This window comes from Phyllostomus hastatus, unplaced genomic scaffold (assembly GCF_019186645.2).
Source record: "Phyllostomus hastatus isolate PE091 unplaced genomic scaffold, TTU_PhHast_1.1 phas_contig_159, whole genome shotgun sequence".
Lineage (NCBI taxonomy): Eukaryota > Metazoa > Chordata > Mammalia > Chiroptera > Phyllostomidae > Phyllostomus > Phyllostomus hastatus.
This window is the reverse complement of record NW_025333640.1, coordinates 9,864,247-9,882,185: the sequence shown is the minus strand read 5'-3', so window position 1 is coordinate 9,882,185 and position 17,939 is coordinate 9,864,247.

The following is a 17,939-nucleotide window of genomic DNA, read 5'->3' as shown; positions in this document are numbered from 1 at the left end:
CATTTATTCCCCTTTACGACCCTATGAAGTAGATACTATTATTAGCCCCACTTTATAAATGAGGAAATCTCACAGATGCTAGATAACGTGCCCAAGATCTCTCTCACACAGGCAGAAAGTGGCAAGCCCCTGGAAAGTGGTTTAGTTTCTAGGCTCTTCACCGTTGTGCCTCTTGGAATGGATTATACCGTGAGAAGAGAATAGTGCTAAGATCAGAATCCTAGGATGCACTGGCATTTAAGGGAAAAGTAGAGAACAAGAAGTACTGGAAAAATTAGGAGAATACTGTCATGGAAGTCAAAGGAAGAGCATTTCAGGAAGGATGGAGGTGAGCGGAAGACCCCTGGTGACAGCCGTTTTGCGGAAGCCATACATGCACACCCCAGTCTGGAGGGATGTAGAGAAATGGGAGGACCAGCCAAACCAGAAGCAATTACCTGCCCTGACAGAGACTGAGTCTCTGGTCTCTATTTCACTAAAGCTGGAAAAAGTAGCATAGAATTCAAGAAAAGAGATGAGAGACATGCATGTCATCGACTCAACATTTCCTTTGCATATTTATAAATAACTGTACTGTGATACTTCCTAAATAAAGATTATACTACAGGTAGGGTCAATTTATTTGTATGACTTAAGTGTGTAGACATATGTGAGTATGAAGAGGAAAAGGGAGACTCTTCAGCCTTCACTGTATCTTAAGAGCTATCCATCTTGTTTACTTCATGTCAGTCTAGGCCAGAAGGAAGGTGCCAACACGGACTGACTTTCCTGTAGATAGATTTTCTCTTTTCTTTGTTTTACTCTTATTTCCCTGTGTGTCTAATTCTCTTTTGCCTGCTTTATTGCAATGCTCGTTTTGTTTCCTGTATTTAATCCATAGTTGTTCAAAATAGTGAATTCATTTTTTATATTCAGCAGTATTCAAATCCATACAATAATAGGCCCAGCATCATGGTTCTTGTGTGCCTGCTTTAGGTGGTACACAACAGCTTTCTAGTAACTGTCTAGTCCCTCTGGATCATTTTTCCTAAGCAACTCCTAGTTGCTTAGGAAAAATTGCCCCTAAAAAGTACATTTGGATCTTAGTTTCTTAGTCCCTTCTTGTGTGTCAAACATTTACTTATTACTAGCTGGACTTCCCATTATTTCAAGGGAGAATTTTTGAACATTGTTAAATTTAAAAATGCCTGCTGCTCTTTATCCCGTTACATAGAGTTGCCTGTTTGAGAAGCAGTTGAATTGCAAGCCAAGTCCTGCAATTGCAGAGGTTGCCTTTGTGACTTTCAAGCTGGGGTTCAAATCTGAAACAACTGTTTGTTTTCTTGTACATAAAAACTTGGGTATTTTGGCTCTGGCCCAGGGGTTCACTTGATTGGAGTGTCGTCTCATAAATTGAAAGGTTGTGGGTTCGATTTCCAGTCAGGGCACATTCCAAGGCTGTCGGTTCAATCCCTGGTCAGGGTGCATACAGAAAGCCACTTATCGATGTTTCTCTGCCTCTCTTCCTTTCTCTTTCTCTAAAAAAATCAATAAACATATCCTTCAGTGAGGAGCACAGAAAAAAAAGTAGGATTTTTTTTTCTCTCTCCTGATGGCCTATTACCCAGACCTCTTGTTGAACTCTGGTTTATGTTGCTCTGGACATCATGTATCTCTTTGAGACAGCTTCTGTAGCCTCCCACAGGAAACCTTTTTATATGAGGTAGGTAAGGCAATTCAGACATACACTCCAGATTTCTAGAAAACATGTCCTGCTATATTTTTATGTGATACCCTACATATGAGGTAGGCCCCCCCAAAATGGAATTATGTTTTGGCTGGCAGACTCGTTGTAGTACAGGCCTCCCCCAGTAAGTGAGTATTCTGGGAATCCATTTGTATCAATGCACTAGCTGGTGTTGTTGTGAGAGGCTGTGTTCTGCTTCAGTGAATTTTTTTGAAGACACTTTCAATGTGTTTGCCCATCTCATGATGGGTGACTTATGAGTACACCTGCCCACACTGTGCTGAATATTCAGCACTGTTTGACAAAAAAATGTCATGGTCCCATGCCCCTCCCTATTCATCCAGTCTCACCCTGAGCAAACTTTTTTTATTTCCCCAGATGAAAAAAGTCCTCAAAGGGAAACATTTTGCCAATGTGGAAGAGGTGAAACAAAAAATGGCAGAAGCACTAAAAGGCATCAAAATCCACAAGTTCAAAAACTGTTTTTGAGCAGTAGAAGAAACATCTTGGTAAGTGTATGGTATCAAATGGAGAGTATACTTTGAAGGTGACTGAAGTTTAAACATGTAAGAATAAATACATAATTTTTTATAAGTAAATTCCATTTTGGGGAGTCCCCCCTCATATGTGTACATGTTTTATTTACATAGGTGTATGTTTTCATGTGTCTAACCAGGTTCATTACAAATAGGAAATCCCCACAAATTGGTGACAGAGCCAATTCATGAATAGAGAAACATTTGATCTAGAACTTAAGCAATTATGTTAAAAGTATTGGTATTATATATGAAAAGTAAGCTGATTAGTATTTCCTAAAAAACAAACAAACAACAAAAACCTTAAAATCCTTCCAATCAGATAAAGTTTCAGGAGCTGTCTTATTAGATATAAATAATTTTAGACATCAGACATCTAAAGCTTGTGAAAAAAATAATGGGAATACAAAAATGTTCCTCTTAATTCCACCCGGGAGCTCATGCATATGACCTGATTTAGAGTCTGCAGCTCCTGTGTTCCGACTTGACCCCTTTCTCTCATCTCCCTCAGGCTCAAGTCCTTCTGGAGTCGCAGAGAGGGGCGGTGTGGGGAGGAGCAGCAGCAGGTTTCAACCTTCACAGGCTCTTCCAGGAGAGAGGTGGGACCTGTTTCCTGTGAGTGTCCTTGACAAAAGGAATTTCTAATAATTACGCTAATGGAAAACTGATTCACAGTATGTTTGTTAAAAGAATAATGAGCTACAAAATTACCTTTTAAAATTCCTTTAAAATTAGTTTAAAAAACAACCTGTTTTATTAACTTAATTGTTTTTGATCTCAGTAAGAATATTCTTTTTTTATTAAAACTAAAGTTTCTTTTAAGATTTCTTTGGAACTTGAAACATTTGTGCTGAAAATGGTTTTTGGAACTGGGCTGAACAAGATAAACCCGATCATCCAAACTACCAAGGAGCTCTTGTGTAAGCTGTTGGGTTGGTGCTGCTACAACTGCCAGATGACAACTGTTTTCTATAAGCGTTCATGGCGGAATACAGTTTCAGAGGCACAATGTACTTAGGAACTGCTGGAGTTCCAGCCAGCCAGCTTTGAGAATGAGGATTACAGGGGGAGTCTCCTGGCCCAGAACCCTTTAGTCAGAAGAGCAAACACAAGGCCTCTTCTACCTGGGCACAGAGAGTCTGACCTTCACTGGGAGTGCTGGATTTTTTCACAGCATTTATACGTAGAGGTTGTGAGCACCCTCAGTAATATGGTCTTTAAATACGATAGCAATCAAGTTAGTAAAATGAACATCAGGAGCGAAGTGTGTTAAGAAGGAAAGGAACTTGAAAATAACTCCTTTAGTTTCCTACAAGTCTAAAAGGGGCCTTGGATTGATAGCAAATAGAATCACAGCCTAGATCCTGACAATAATTTTGTGGTTTGTTGGAGATGACCCACTTATCTAACCTAGAAAGATCAAAAGAGTTGTTAAATGTGCCAACGTGTGTTCTTTTGTAGATCCTGAGTTATTGCCCTCAGCTTCCCAAAGTGTTTTCACAGGTACAAGCATCTGGTTGGTTGGTAATGGTAACGATAACAGTAGTGATACTAGTAACAATAATGTCATTGCCAAGTATGCCAAACACATTAGAAATGTCGGCTTATTTAATGCAAGCAGCATTCTTTTATAAGATAACTTTTCAAATGGGGGGACTGAGGCTCAAAAACATTAGGCATCTTGGCCAAAATGGTGAAGCTGAAACTGGAAAGAAAAATAAAACTATGCTCTTAGACTATTTCTTCAATAAATGGTGAAAGTAGTAGTATGAGAGTGGAGAATCTAAAATAATAATACTGTTCAAAAAGATCATAACCTATAATTTGAATCTAAATAACCCCATATATTCTCTGTGCCTCTTAGGGCCATCGCTGCCTTAATGTGTCTCCTCCATCTATTTTCTGTTAATGCTTGGCTTGAAACTATTCTTCCTTGGACACTGCAAACTTGAAACAGCTAAATAGAGCTTCCTACAAGGTCAGATATGGAAAATTGCCATAATGTCAGTCATTTGGATAGAGTTTCAAGGTGATTATAATTCTAGAAGTAAAATTGTAGTGCCACTCAGTAAATATTTGTTAAATGAATGAATGAATGAATGAATGGATGAGTTAATAAATAAGTGAATGGATTTAGATACTTGGATAGGAGATAGGTTTAGGGGAATTATGCACCATTCAACATTTATTGAGTGTCTACTATGTACTACGATTGATGTAGTGTCATTGAGGATGTGGTTCAGCAGCTAGACAGCCCTGTTTTCTCACAGCCATCTCCAAAGTGCAGGCTACTAAATCCTATGATAAGTCCTGAGTCTTCTCCCTTGTAAATAAAGGGTTTAATTGATGATTTCTCATGGTTCCTTTCATTTCTCAATTTCTATGACTGTATGATTCCCAATATAATTTTTAAATAGTTTATTTATTTATTTTTAGAGAGAGGGGAAGGGAGTGAGAAAAATATCAATGTGAGAAAGAAAAACACCGATTGGCTGCTTCTTATATCCCCGACCAGGGACAAGCCCACTACCCAGGCATGTGCCCTGACCTGGAATCGAACAGCCAGACTTTAGCTTTGTGGGGCAGTGCCCAGCCAACTGAGCCACCAGTCAGGGCAATATCATTTTTAAAATAAAGGGTTACATTTAGAATAGTTTTAGATTTATGGAAAAAATTGCTAATAGTACAGAAATATCTTATATACCCTATACCCTCTTTCTTTTATTAGTTAACATCTTACATTCAGGCAGTATATTTGTTATAATAAATAAATCAATATTGATACATTATTAACTAGAGTCCATCATTTCTTAGTTTTTACTGAGAAATTAAGTGTCCTTTTTTCTGTTCAAGGATTTCCTCCAGGATACTACATTACATTTATTTGTTCTGTCTCCTCAGGTGTCTCTTCACTGTGACAGTTTCTTACACTTACCTTGTTTTTGATTACCTTGACAAGTTTGGGGAGTACTGGTTAGGTGTTTTGTGTAATATCCATCAATTGAAATGTGTCTAATAATCACCTTGTGATTAAACTTGGATTGTGTGTTTTTGATAAAAAGACCCCACAGTTAAAGTGCTATTTTCATTACATCAGAGCAAGAGCGCAGACAATGAACATGACTTAAAATGATAATAGGGACCTCGATAGCCTGGCTGAGGTAGTGTTTGCCAGATTTCTCCACTATAAACTTTCTCTTCTCCTCTCCCTTTCCATGCTGCACTTTTTGAAAGATTATGTTCCACCTCCTTGAGGGCTGACTATCTGCATAAATTTTGGATGCTTCTGCATGTGAGATTTGTCTGTTCTGTCTCATTTGTTTATTTATATCAGTATGAACTCATGGGTATTCATTTTTATACTTAAGATTATAATCTAATAATGCATTTGACATGTTTTTTAATTGCTCAAATTCTTCCAGCTTTAGCTATTGGGAGCTCTTTAGGCATTGCCTGTCTTCTTTTGATATAGACCCTCATCAGGTGTTTTTCATTTTTGTTTTTCCCCCAACACTTTCTTACTTTCTGATGCTACAGAATACTCCATGCTTCTTTTGTGTATTTCCTGTTCCAATCCTAGAATCATCCATTTCTCCAAGGACCCCTGGTTCCTTTTGTTGGACAGTGGATTAGAAACGAAGATCCAGGTACTAGGTGGGCTCATTGCTACCACTGTGCCATCTCAGCTGACAGAGCAAGGAACTATGTTTGTGTATATAATCTGTACATATGTGCACAAGTCTATATATATTTCTGTGTAAACATTTCTATCTGTATCAGGCGAACTATGAGTTTATGCTGTCTCCAGCTCTAATCCATCACTACATGAGATGTTCTACCCTCCTCCCCTTTCTTATCTGCAATCTCTCGCTCCAGCACTAAGAAGCCTGTCTCCCACCATCTGTCATTTATTTAATTGTTCGATTCCTGCATACATGTATAGCAGCATCAGAATTGTTCATGTCCTGCAATAAATAATTTTATCAATTAGAGTACAGTGTTTATGTACGGTGTTTTTGGACTGGTTTTATAGGATCAATTTCCAAAGCTACTTAGGTCAGCACCTTTTCCTCCACCACACCCTTCAGTGAGGTGGTTTCATTCATTTGTAATACAGTCAGATGGTCCTGTCACATTCCTCATTCTATCCTATGATGCCCAACCTCTTAAAAATATATATATTTAGAATTTTTATGTGTTAAGGTTCAGTCTTGGTGCTTTGAAAGTCTATCAGTTTTGGCAAACACATCCACTATTCAAGCAGCCACCATTACATTATGATACATAACAGTCTCACTGCCTTAAAACATCTCCTGTGCTTCACCTATTCAGCCCTCCCCCTGTCTGAAACTCTCAGTAACCACTGATCTCTTTTTACCACTCCTATAGGTTTACCTTTTCCAAACTGTCATATACTTGGGACTATGTAATAAGTATCTTGTATAGACTGGTTTCTTCCACTCAGCAATATGTATTTAAGAGTAATCCATATATTTTTTATGGCTTGATAATTTATTTATTTTTATCACTGAATAATATTCCATGGTAGAGCTATACTGCAGTGTTTTTGTTCTTTCACCTGTTGAAGGACATCTTGGTTACTCACAGTTTTTGCAATTATGACTGAAGGTGCTGTGAACATTCATGTGCAGGTCTTATATAGACATAAGTTTCAAATAAGTTGATCAATATCTGTTTAACATTTAGCCTTCAGGTTGATTGTAATTGTTGATTTATAATCATCTGGCTTTTATATGGCTTCTTAAATTTTGCTATTTAAAAATAATAAACACTTTTGCATAATAAATCTCTTCAGAGTCAGGCACCATGTTTTAAAAGAATAAACAATGAACTCGTAAATATTTTATGAAATAAAAGATCTTTACATATAGGGCACTTTAGAAATATTTACATTTAATATTCTTTGAAATATGAGCAGACATATGGTCTGCTGTGGCCATTTCTTTTACATGACAAACAGGAAAATTTATGGGCGTTAACTTAGCTGCAAAACTGTTCCTTTATTGCTCCCTCACTAATACAACATGTTAAAAATTACATGTTTAGAGAGCTGAATAAAAGCACTTGCAAGTTGAAGTAATAAATACAACACGGTATTGGATAACTGAGACCAGCTCCCTTCATGTGCATGTGTATCAGAGAGGACACAAACAATGCCATGAAATAGTAAGAAATGGAAAATATTTCCCTGATCATTTCACCTCTAAACACATGATGTATCTTACATACAGCATAATTCTATTAAAAAACAACTTGTTATTCCATGGGATACGGGTATGTATTAGAGCAGGAGGAAAATATGCCGCTAGAAGTCTAAAACATGACAATTCTATTTAAAAAAGCATTTCTATAACACTATCTTCTAGCAAATGGCAAGTTTGTCTTTGTCTTTAATACTGGTATTCTGAGAAGCTCCTTCTTTGGAGATGGATTTACAAAAAGTGCCCCCACACTGTTAACACCTTCCTGAATCTTCACTGTATTTCCCCACAGTATCCAAGTGACTTGTGTTGATCGGCCCAGGAAGGCTGAGTATAAAATATCCTGGTATCAAGAAAATTTTAAGAGTGTATGCCATATTTTATTTAATGTCTTAAGGCACTTGATGTAAAATATTTGAGAAAATGAAGAAGGCCAAGTACAAGTGAGAATGAGGGGTTTAAGAATAGCCTACTTGTTCAGTGTATTTCTCCTCTCTATAGAAATTATGGCCTTTTTTTGTGTTCCAAAATTAATGAGTTTAAAGCCATGTTGGCAAATGCAAGGGTTTTCTTCCCTGACTGAAAAGGTTCTGAGATTTCTCCATTAAGAGCCTGGCTCACTGACAGATGACTGGCTTACTGAGAAGCCTAAAGAGTTTTAGGGTTCTTTAATGGAATGAATTCAGGAGGGAATTCCTGGGAGTCTAATTCTCTCTGAAGCAGAACATACCTAGTGCTATATTAGATTGCTTCTGTAAACAGATAATGCACCTTTTAATATACAAAATTATAATAGGGAAAATCTTCCTCTATCCCCTTCATTGCCCTTCTTTCTCCCATGTGACAGGGGCCCCTTCAGATACTTAATTGCCTCCAATACACTAGAATCTCTTTCTATCTTTTGCTCCCATGAAACTTTATCAGTAATATGCTCTATATCCTTCCAGATTTTAGCTACCTCTCAAATGGAAAGAAATCCAATAAACAAATTATGCCAATTATTCATAACCAATTATTTTTAAGTATTCCAACTCAGAAATATTTGTAGTGATTTGAAATTTAATACATGTGCCAAATTAAATTCATGTAGGGTGTATGCATCCTCAAGAAGGAAAGGAATCAAGATCCTATTTTCTTCCCTTTTGAGATTCAACTTAATTAGAGTTTTCTGTATGGCTGAGATATCCCTGAGGGAGGTACCTGGTAGAAAAAAACATTAAAATTCCTCCAAGAAAAAAGAGAGAGTCTGGCTCAGTGACTTAGGCTCAACACCAAGGCCTTGAGGTTTGTGGGAGACAGCGTGTTCTAGATACAGTGGGTAGCTGTGGCTAGAAACCCCATTATACCTGGCCACCTGGGCAAAGCTGTCATGTTTGGGGAACAGTGGGCTGATTGTGTGAGCATAGTTCCAATAAGCTGTCAACTTGGGAGTCCATGTCCTCAGTGACACCCTGCTGCCGACACGGGGCTCTGCAGCAGAAAGGACATCCTTGGGTCAGGACAAAGACTCATTCACTGGAGCCTGTCAGAACTAGCTTTCAGCGGTGGCACCATGCAGAAGTGATAAAATCAGAACTTTTAATGGACTAATCAGTTCTTCCCACATGATACTTTGAACAAATCTGCTCCTCTTGCATTAAGTTCCCAGGGTTCCTGGACAATTCGGGGAGTGGGAAGACTTTAAGAGGTACTGTATGAAGGTATAAATAATTAGAAAAATAAAGACAGATGCCCAAAATTTGAATCCAAAACTCATGGAGGTCATATAGGTTATATTTTAATATGCCAGTTCATTGTGAATTTCTAAGAGCCTAAGTATTTGCCATATTGATTTAGGCACCGAACCTTTCTTTTTTTACTAAGCATTTTGAGGAACTAGATTCCAAAAAACACTTGTTGGAAAATGCTTTTTTCATGTCTGATTTAGATACTAAGGCATAACAAAGGAGCAGGGGTCCTTCCCAGTGCCCACCATAGGATTGCCAAACTGCCTCAGAGTGGTTGTCTCCTATTCTGTGGTGCTCATCACAATGTTCTAAGGGCCAAGCCAAGGAGGGCAGAGTGAGTGCACAGGAGCCAGTGCTGAAATGAGATCACAGCTCTCTCCTGGGCTCCATTTCTCCTTCGCCTTTGAATGATGAGCACCACCTGCAATCACTTGTTGGCTCCATAAGTAGGAATTTTTGTCTATTTTATGCTGTGATGTATCCTCAGTGCCTAGAACTGTGCCTGGTACAGTGTAGGTTCTCAGCTATTTGTTAAATGAATGAACTTCTGCCCCTTACCATCTTGGCAAAGTTACTAAAAGCCTAACATTGATTTTATTTGTTTTTTCTTTCTTTTTTAAATACTCACCTGAGTATTTGTTTATTGATTTTAGAGAGAAAGGAAGGGTGAAAGAGAAACATCGACACAAGAGAGAAACATCAATTAGTTGCCTCCATATGTGCCCTGACTGGGGATTGAACCTGCAACTTAGGCATGTGGCCTCATAAGGAATCAAACCTGCAACCTTGTGGTGTATAGGATGACACCCCAACCAATGGAGGCACCTGGCCAAGGCAGCATTGTCATTTCTTTTGCATAGTTTGTCCCTTGCAGCTGCAGAACAGAGCCTTCTGAGGATACAGGAAATATGAGAACAGTAAAGACATCACCTGTAAATCAAATGGAAGCCCACATTTGCCCAAGTCAGACCAGCCTGGGATGGAGGATGGGGACACAGTGAAGCCAGTTCAAACCCCACCAGCTGAGTCACCACCCCCCGGTTCCACATTGCCCACTCTCAGCGTGACATTTAACAACTTGCACAGCAATTTAAGTTTTATAAATAAATGTAATCAATAGATAAATAATCAGTATATCAATAAAAACTTAAAATACTGTGCCAGGCACAGGCTGCAGCGGGAGGATGACCAGGTGGGTTGTCCCTCACATTCTGGATGCTAGTGCTTCTCACACAGCCTGTACCCAGAGGGCCTTTGTTTCCACACCCGCCTTCCACACGGCCACCAGCCAGGCCTGTCCCATCACTCCTGCCAGTCCTGGAGCCCTCCTGAGCAGCAGGAAGGGACTGTGTTCCCTTCGCTACCACCTTGGTCTGTTCAGCCTATGACCCCCTGTCTAGATGCACCGGTCCCAAGTCCCATTACCACCTACACAGAGGCTATTGGATATGGTCATTCCATGACATGGGCTCTAATAAGCTATTTGTCAGCCATCATGGCAGTATTTCTATATTTTAACCGGTAGTAGCACCATGCCAGTGTATATTAGCAGAATGTCAGCCATGGCCCAATCCCTTCTGAGAAGTCCAGAAAGTCTCAATGTCTCCTCCCACATATGTTAGAATAAAGTATGAATGCTCTTCTATCTCATGATATCTACCATTTCTTCAGTCTCTCAGCTCCAGGAAATGGCTCCCATATTTAGATGTTGATTCCTGGAAGCAGCTACTGATTTTGCTTTGTCTCTTAAAGTCACTCAAGTAGTGTTGCTAAAGGGGGATAAGATCCCCTCAGTTGGGCTTAAATGGCTGGCAGTAGCCAAGCCAAGGCTGCCTTATTCTCCCTGTAACTGAGTACTTACTACAAAACCTGAGTCCCTGGATAACAATATCGGAAAACAACCTGAGCATTGTACCACCCTCGATTTACTGTTGCTTCCACAGTTCATCACCTTCAGGGTGAAGCCTGTGCATATGTTTCCAGGTTTCTGACATGTAATTGACATACAGCACTGTATAAGTTTCAGGTATACAGCATGATTACTTGACTTACATACATTGTGAAATAACTGGCACAATAAATGTAGCTAACATGTAATTGTCATGTCATGCAGACATAAGAAAAACGAGTTTTTCTCCCTGTGATGAGAACTCTTAGGATCTACTCTTCTAAACAACTTTCAAACAGACCACACAGCAATATTAACTATAGTTGTCATGTTGTACAGTACATCCTCAGTACATATTTATCTTACTTATTTGTACCTTTTGACTACATTTATCCAATTCCCCCACCCCTACCTCCACCTGCCACCACTTCTGGTAACCACAAATATGATTTCTTTTCCTATGAATTTACTTATTTTTAAGGCTCCACATATAAATGAGATCATACAGTAGTTGTCTTGTCTGATTATTTTACCTAGCATAAGGCTTTCATCCATGTTGTCACAAATGGCAGGGTTTCCTTCTTTGTTATGAATGAATACTCCATTGTATTAATATACCACTTCTTCATCCCTTCATCCACTGGCAGACACTTAGGTTGTTTTCATGTGGCTATTGTAACTTAATGCTGCTTGATAGCTCTTCAACATAATGTTTTCGTTTCCTGCAGATATATGCTCAGAAGTGGAATTGTTTAATCATATTGCCCATTTTCAATGGGATTATTTGGGAATTTTTTGCTACTGAGCTGTATAATTTCTTTATAGATTTTCTATATTAATCCCTTATCATATATATGATTTGCAAATATTTTTCCCCTTCTCTTGGTTGTCTTTTCATTTTGTTGATCATTTCTTTTGCTGTGCAGTCCATACATTTTGACACTCTATCCTGGGTAATTTTTCCCCCCAATAGCTTTGAAACTTGAGAAGAGGTTTCTGATCCCCAGTGGCTTAAGGGAAATCATTCTCAACATGCGGGGCATCAGAAACAGCCAGTTAAGTGGGACCAAGGCATGAAGAGTGAAAACTCCATAAGTAAGTTGGATCTGCATCAAGGGTTGAGAACTGTTAGCTTAGGGGCCTGTTTTGGGTCCAAGGCAAGTACTCAATTTTCCCCTGCATTAATCAGGTCCACTGCTGGATATACTAACATGCCTCGATGAGATTTCTTAGTAAGTCTGTTTACAGTTGGTTGTTACTCTGGGACACTTTCCATTCTGAACCATTCCTGTGAACAGTGATGCACAATTTCCTTTAGGTTAATTTTGTAAGTTGCATTAAAAAATAAAGATCTGACATCACAAGGAAACCACTTTTTTTTGCTCCATTTCCTGAGCCTACAGCTGGCAAAATGCCTGGGACAAGATGTATTCAATTCAAGTCAAAGCAGAGCTGTGTTAGGAGAAACAGATGGCCCACCTAAGGTGAAAAATTGCTTTCTTGGGGGGGAGAAGTAGGCTGGTTTATTCACCTCTTCCTCTAGGAAGGTGGGAGTGTGTGGAGGCAAAACAAACAAAGCGCATTACAAATGCGTTCCACAGATGAACAGAATAACTGGTGCGGAGCAGGGCTACGGGGGGCATGTTTCTGCCTGTAGGCAGCTGGAGGGAAGTTATCACATGTATATTAAAATGCCCCCAGAACTTGAAAATCATTTCATCAGAAGAAGCAATAAGAACCAACACGTAATTAAAGAGATCAGCCATCAGTAACCCTCTCTGAGGGTTTGTAATGAGGGACTGAGACGACTGGGGTAGTGAGGATGAGCCAGGAATAGATTCAGGAAGATGACTGAACATAAAACAAAGCAGTGAGAATTGTATTGCATCTCATCTGAAGAAAACTGGGATTAACACGTTTGGAGGTGTAGTACATAGGTGATCTGAATTTGTTTAGAAAAGGGGAGACAAGGGACAGAGAATTTGTTGCCGATTACTTTCCTTTTCATAGGACAGAGAGACTTTTCCTGGAGGTCACTGGCATTCAGGTCACCTGAAAAATACATTCCACTCAGAAGGCTTTCCAGTACCTGGATGAAACACCCCTTAAGTTTGTCTGGGTCTTTTGTTCCAAATCCTTCTTCAACAAGTAGCATCCTGATTATGAACTCGGTCTCTCAGCTACCCTGATAATGGGCAGGATTGAGGTCACTGCAAAGTTATTATATACCTGTTACAAATAAATACACTTGTATTCTGTTTGATATGTCAGTCTTGAGAATTTGGTTGGCATAGGTTAGCCTACAAACTAATTGCCCAGCAGTTACTGACAAACTCTATTACACCTGCACAGCTGAGTGCCAGACCCCAGGACACGGTGACCCCTTTGTATTGCCATTTTGTGAGGCTCCACCCAAGTAGCCCTGGGCCTACTTCCCTGACATCTGTACCTCTCTTTATATTCAACACAAACCATCCCCCAAAATCACCTCCCTACTTGTTTTTGAAAAATCAGCCCAGGGCAATTCTAAATTATCTTCTCTATAATGCATTCTAGTGTCTCATAGCCCTGACCCTTAGGAAACATTTTGCATTATCTGTAATCACACTGTGACCATATAGTGTCACCAAGTAACAAAGAGCTTCTTGTGGTCCTTGCTGTCCTCTTTTTCTGGAGAGGGTGGGCCATGGAGAGGCCATATGATGGTATACCAAGGGTCCTTCAGCATGTGGTGGGAAAGGGAGGGTCATACCATCAAACACAGCTTGTGCCCCTTGACCAAGCAGCGTGAAAGGGGGAGTGATCTGAGTTCAGTGAAGAAAGGGTGGAGTGTTCTCATCCACCAGAACAGAACTAGAATGGTGCTTCTTTCTGTTGGCTGTGCTCACAGTAGCTATGGGAGGGCATGGAGCTTTGCCCATTTCCCCCCATCAGAGAGAATATGTGCTTCTGTGACTTGCTCTGGTGTTCTTATCCCTGAATGTTATAAAGCTGGAGCACCATCTGTTACTCTTGCTTAGTTGTTTCCTTCCTAGGGAGTGAATAGTCGATACCCCTTGGTGGATACTGCATACTCGTTTGCTGTAGGACATTTGTCCATCGGTCTTTTGGTGATTCATAATTTTCCAGAATGAGATGGAAGCAGCAGTGACCCAACTGTGGAAATTACCTGCTAGTCTCTCATCCCAGAAATTGCTTTATATCCCTTAAATAGGGCAAACTATCTTCCCTTTAAATGAAAAATAGAAAGGTTACTGCACAAAAATTTCTTCTTCTCCCAATTTGGAAAGTTGGCCAAAGGACTACTAATGATGACTATTATAAAAATTCTCTCAAAATAGTCATTCCATAAATAAGAAATATATCCCCTGCAACTGAGATTTATAAAAGCTCTGGGAGATGGCAAAGTGGGGTTTGCAATTCAGTATGTTTATTTCTCTCGGGGCTGTGGCTAATGTCTTATGAAGCAAGGTTTCAGTTGGATAGAGATTGAGTAATGAGGACAGAGATGCATTGTGTAACTCCTCCTTCCCCTTTATTTGTTGTGGACCAGTGAGTGTCATGTCTCAAGTGACAGGCCAGCTTAATAAATTTATTTTTTAGTATCTCACATCATAAAAGCTCAATATTTCTTGCAGAAAGTGGCCGTAGTTAACTGAGGCCATTATATCTGTCACTATGCTGATGCTGAGTTTGTCTGACAGAATCACCAAAGGCCATCCTAATAAACTTTTCTTTGATGGGAAAGAGAATTGACATTTACTGATTACTTACCCTACAGCTAGCTACACTACCTTTATTTCTTATGGCAAATCTTTGAGATTGATGCTATTTCCCAAGGTTATGAATGGGATTGAGACTCAGAGACATCAAGTGACTTGCTCAAGGCAATAGAGTCCTTTAGAGCACAAGCCTGATGTCTCCTGGTCAGGTTTATATAGGAGCAGTGAGGCGATAACCCTGTAGAGCTGGATTTCAGGATTTAAACCTCAGCCTATTGCAGCCTAAAGCCACTGCTCCTACTGCTGTGCCATGTGATGACATTGCCACACTAACTTACAAGAGACCAGAGAAGTGTCAAGGGGAGTTTTTCTTTCTTTTTTTCCCGTTTTTAGATTTGCTGCTGTGTATTTTGTTCAATTTTTTTTTAAGTTGTGGTAAAAACACATAACATACAATTTACCACCTTAACTATTTTTAAGGGTACAGTTCAGTGGTTTTAAATACATTTATGGTGTTGTATAACCATCACCCCCAACCATCTCCATAACTTTTTTCATCTTGAAAAACTGAAACTCTATTCTTATTAAACAGTAATGGCTCATTCCTCCCCCACTCCCAGTCCCTGGCAACCACCATTGTACTTTCTGTCTCTATGAATTTGACTGCTCTAGGTGCCTCATACAAATGAAGTTATGTAGTGTTTGTGTTTTTGTGACCACCTTATTTTACCATAAGGTCCTCAAGGACCATACATGTAGTATATTGTCAATTTTCCTCATTTTTAAGGTCAAATAATATTACATGTACGTATGTACCACATTTTGCTTATCCATTCATTTGTCAATGGGTTGCTTTCACATTTTAATCTACTATGAATAATGCTGCTATGAACACAGGTACACAAATATCTCTTTGAGACCCTGCTTTCAATTCTTTTGGGTATACATACACTTAAAAGCAGAATTGTTAGATTATATGGTAATTCAATTTTTAATTTTTGAGCGATTTCCATTACTGTTTTCTATAGCATTTGTACCCACCAACAGTACACAAGGGTACCAATTTCTCTACACCCTTGCCAACTCCTGTTTTAATTTTTTGATAGCAGCCATCTGAATAGGTGCCTCATACCTATGAGGTAGTATCTCACTATGGGTTTAATTTTCATTTCCCTAATGATTAGTGATGATGAGCATCTTTTCATGTGCTTATTGACCATTTGTATATCTTCTTTGGAGAAACATCTATTCAAGTTCTTTGCCCACTTTTGATTGGGTTGTTTGTTTTTTATCATTGGGTTTTAGTAGTTTAGTATATATTATGGATATTATCCAGATATTAAGTAGATATATGATTTGCAAATCATATTTTCTCCCATTCTATGGGTTGCCTTTCACTTTGATGGTGGTGTTTGATGCACAAAATTTAAAAATTGTTATGATGTCTAACGTGGTGTCACATCCAAAGAATTATTTGACAAATCCAGTGTTGTGAAGCTTTTGACTTATATTTTCTTCAAAGAGTTTTATTGTCTTAGGTGTTACATTTAAGTATTTGTTTTATTTTGAGTTTATATATATGGTATTAAATAAAGATCCAACTTTATTTTTTTCGTGTGGATATCCAGGTTTCTCAGCACCCCTCGTTGAAGAGAGTCCTTTCCCCCACTGAAAGTTCTTGGCATCCTTGTTAAAAAAATTAGTTGACTATACATGCAAGGGTTTATTTCTGGGCTCTATTTTATTCCATTAGTATATAGTCTGTTTTTATGCCAGTACGACACTATTTTGATTACTTTGTAGTTAGTTTTGAAATCAGGAAGTGTGAATCTTTACTTTTTTTGTTCTTTTTTTTTTTTAAGATTGTTTTGGGTATTCAAGGTCCCTTGATATTCTGTATAAATTTTGGGATTTTTAAAAAAAGTTTCTGCAAAAAACATGTCATTGAGATTTTGATATGGATTTAATTTCATCTGTAGGTTGATTCAGGTAGTATTTGCATTTTGACAATATTAGGTCTTTCAGTCCATGAACATTAGATGTGCTCTCTTTATTATGTCTTCTTTAATTTCTTTCATCAATGTTTTATAGTTTTTATTATGCAAGTCTTTCACCTTCCTGGTTAAGTTTTTTCTTAAGTACCTTATTTCTTTCATGCTATTATAAGTGGAATTGTTTTTGTGATTCTTTTTTGAGATTGCAACTAATCTTTTTGTATTGTCTTTGTATCTTGCCACTTTGCTGAACTCATTTATTAGTTCTAACAGTTTTTTTTCCTGTGTGAAATCTATAGGGTTTTCTACATGTAAGAAAATGTCATCTACAAGTAGAGATAATTTTACTTCTTTTCCAATTTGGATGCCTTTATTTCTTTCGTATGCCTAATTGCTGTGGCTAGAATCCAGTACTAGGTAGAGTAAAAGTGATAAAAGTAGGCATCCTTGTCTTGTTTTTGATATTAGAAAAAAATCTTTCAGTCTTTCACCATTGAGTATGATGTTTGTTGTGGGTTTTTAAAAATATATATAGTTTTTATTGTGTCAAGGTAGTTTCTATCTACTCCTATTTTATATAATGTTTTTACCATGAAAGAGTGTTCAATTTTGTCAAGAGCTTTTTAGTGCATCAATTGAGATAATCTTGTGTTTTTCCCCTTTATTTTGGTATATTACCTTAACTGATTTTTGTACATTGAACCATCCTTGCATTCAAGCAATCAATCTCATTTGGTCATGGTGCATAACCATTTTAATATGCTGTTGAGGACTTTTGCATCAATGTTTGTAAGGGATATTGCTCAATAGTTCTCTTTTCTTTTAGTTTCTTTGTCTGGCTTTGGTATGAGGATAACGCTGGCCTTATTGAATAAATTAAGTGTTTCCATACAATTGTTCATAATATCTTCTTACATCCTTTTTATTTCTATAGAATCAATAGTAATATCATTTTTATTTCTGATTTTAGTAATTGCATTTTTTTATCTTTTGTTTACTCTGTGTAGTGAAAGATTTGTCAGTTTTGTTAATCTTTTTCAAGACCCAATTTTGGTTTTCATCTATTTTCTCTTTTTTAATTCTGTTTCATTTATCTCTGCTTTAATCTTCATTATTTTCTTTCT